Below are 3,060 nucleotides of genomic sequence, written 5' to 3'. Positions count from 1 at the left end.
CTCACTTTGCCCATTTTCTTTTCTAATTCTTCCTCTGAACATTGTAATAAAATATTTCCTCAGATCTTCAAAAAATGTTATACTGCAAAGCACTTTTTGTTGTACGTTCGTCCACAGCAGGGGAGAGTTGGGTCTCTTTGAGCCTCAATTATAAACTTTCATACTTAATAGGATGTGATCAGCTACATAATCCTCCACCTAACCTCCTTTGTGTCTCTCACTCTTTTCCCTAATAACTTAATTTTTTTCTCCAAAGTTATAATTGTCTCCATAAAACTCATCCATCTGTGGTTCAGCTCCTCTTTTTAATGTCAAAAAGAAATCTGATGCTTGAATGTGAGTAAAAGGAGAGTTTGATGAGCTAGATATCGAGACAGGAGACACAACAACTGAAGTGTTATTTAAAGGTACGATTTTGAGATGAGTTCTTTGCAAATACAAACACAGACATTAATAAAATGCAAAATAGTGTTATTACAAACTCTGAAACCCCAGAGACACGCTTAAGCAGTAACACGTTCTCACTTAACGTCATGTTTTCTTGAATTTTTGCAAAAAATAAAATAAAAAGCTCTGCTTGAGTGCACACAGGCTGCCGCAGTTGTTAGCATCCAGACCTGAAAGACCTTAGAGAAGAAAGATTTGCAATTTGCTTGCAGACCCTTAACTTAACTTGGATTTATCCTTAGGGTCCTGAGTGACTTCAGGCTTAACATCACAAGATTTGGACTTAAAAGCAAGCTCTGGATGTTGGTTAAATTAGTGCAAATGCTTCTGTTGACTCGTTCTTGCATTATTCAGATCTCACCTAGGGCGCCACCCAAGCCAAAGCCAGCACTATTAGTTGGAGTGAAAACAAACCAGGGCTCTGGGGCCTTTGGATTACAACTCAGAACTGCTGTTTGCTTTTATATCAAGGCCAGAACTTTGTTACAGTGTTATTGTTCATGAGATATTTACTAAATCCCTGCTTTCCTGGTCGACTGGCTGCTTTTTGCTGTGTGTGGTCAAAGATGGCTGAATAATCCCTTGTTTGTATACTAAATATATCTAAGATGCAGATTTTTTGTGAAGTACATAGATGCTGAATGTGTTTTAGGTTGTGTCACTGTTTGTTGCTTTACTTTATTTCTTCGATTGATCTTAACTATCACGCAAAATATGTTAAAATGGCACAATATGAATTTCAGATCAACTGAAGGTTAAGGCAGGTTCTGGGTAAGCAACACTATGTCCTATTTTACATTGCTTTTTGAAAAAAAAAAAGCCACCTTATTCCTCTTGGTCTGACCGTATTTGACCTCAGAAAGTAAACAGTCTTGTAAGCCTACATAAAAATGCATCAACATGAGCCAAGGTCAGCGCTGGTTCAGTAAACACTCGGTGTTCCTCAGCCACAATTCACCTGTACTTTTTGCATTGTTCTGTCACAAAATGCAGCAAATTAGTGTTTTTGTTTTTTTTAAAAACTCCTCAGACAAAAGCTTCAAGCCTGTTTATGTAATATTACTCTTAATAAAAGAACCGAGCAGGGAAAACCTTGTTGATCATGAATCACTGTTATAATTCATTCACTGTTGGTTTAATCGGATGTGACCCAAAGTACACCGTTTGTCTTCATCCTGCACAAATCCAGCTTGTGAGACTTCCTCAGGCAGTTGGAGGGAGCTTCAAAAGAGCCTTGGCCATCAGGGGAGCTCCGGCTGGTTTTCATCCTCGTCTTCCTGTTGCTCTGGATTTGGCTGCACAGGAGACAGTAAGAAGTCCACAGAGAGGGCAGCTTTGTAGTTTGAAGGGACACTAGTTAATCAGGAGAGAAATATCTTAAAGGTAACACACTGAATGTAATCTACGTGTAGACTTTCAGAAGCTTGGAAAAAGATCTTTCCTCTGGCAATTTCACGGTGCTTGAAGAGCCGCCCCTGGATCCGCGTCCGTTTAATGCAACCGCACAGGATAGATGCTGTTTTGTATTCTCACCTTGATGAAATTCCCGGGCAGACTTCACTTCGGGAATTGGTTCTCCTGAAAGATGCTGACTCTCATTTGAAAGCTGAGAAAGACTCCTTCATCCCTCTTGCTCTGCGCCGAGGTCCCACCGCATCAGTGCATTTTTGTTTTGTGACCTCCTGTCTCCCGCTTCCTTCTATCCACTTCCGTGCGCCGTGTGAAAAAAGACTTGACATTCAGAGCTTTCGGCAGGAAGGATGAGCTCCCAGGCAGCTATATTATGTTATCTCGGGCTCAGTCTCTCCCCAGGTCCCTGCTTAGCACTCAGAAAAAGACCTGTTGTGTCGAGATACCGGCTCGCGTCGTGCTGTGCCGTGGCGCCGAGGTGATCAGCTGTAATGTTTACCTGCTGCATTGCAGTCAAGGTCAGTGGATTAAGATGGCTGTAGCCCAAATAATGAGCGCGAGGTGAGACCGCTGTGAGGGGTTGAATGTTTATTTTACACAGAGATGAGCGTTTGTCTGCAGCTTCAACCAACACTTTCCTGAAAGGCAGGCTGGGCTGGATGGAGGCTTAGTGATGTTTTTAAGTGATTCTCCTGCAGGGTGACCATCAATCAGGCTTGACAGGAAGTGAGGGTTGCTACAGTGATGATCTGCTCCCATGAGTGCTTCTGGCAGGTGAGATTGTCATTGTTGGGCTTCAATCTGTACAGTAAGGAAGACTTAAAGGAGGTTATATATTTAGCAAGGCTTATTAGAGTGAAAGTGTACATCCAAACTTCAGTGTTTGAGCCCCTTTATAGATTCTCACCTGTTTTTAGACCCGGTGTAACCTTCACCGTCTCCGCTGACGTCCGCTGCTGCAAATACAGATTTTAATTGTTTATCAGGATCATTATTATTCAGTCACAGCCTGCGATGCGTAGATCCATAATAGGGCGGCAGTAGGGTAATCAATCACAGTGTGTCGGGCAGCAACACTTGACACATGACATCTCGAGATCCAAAACGCCACAGCCACTTACACGGCTCTCTGCTGCTTTTGAAGGTTTCCCAAATTAGTCCCAAGAAGAAGCTCCAAGGAGAAAATCTGCACTGATCTCCAAA

The 3,060-nt window shown here is 42.4% G+C and overlaps 1 long non-coding RNA gene across 1 annotated transcript; it reads right to left on the bottom strand.

The window, feature by feature from the left end:
• Window positions 1-395: 395 nt before the first annotated feature.
• Window positions 396-2,407, bottom strand: LOC127530873 (uncharacterized). Its single transcript, XR_007937616.1, has 2 exons — window positions 1,981-2,407; window positions 396-1,742 (listed from the first exon to the last, which is right to left on the bottom strand). It is a non-coding gene; the product is annotated as an uncharacterized LOC127530873 (long non-coding RNA).
• Window positions 2,408-3,060: the final 653 nt, after the last annotated feature.

Source organism: Acanthochromis polyacanthus, chromosome 18, assembly GCF_021347895.1.
Source record: "Acanthochromis polyacanthus isolate Apoly-LR-REF ecotype Palm Island chromosome 18, KAUST_Apoly_ChrSc, whole genome shotgun sequence".
Classification (NCBI taxonomy): Eukaryota; Metazoa; Chordata; class Actinopteri; family Pomacentridae; genus Acanthochromis; species Acanthochromis polyacanthus.
The sequence above is the reverse complement of the archived record's forward strand: the minus strand, read 5'-3'. Positions and strand labels throughout refer to the sequence as shown.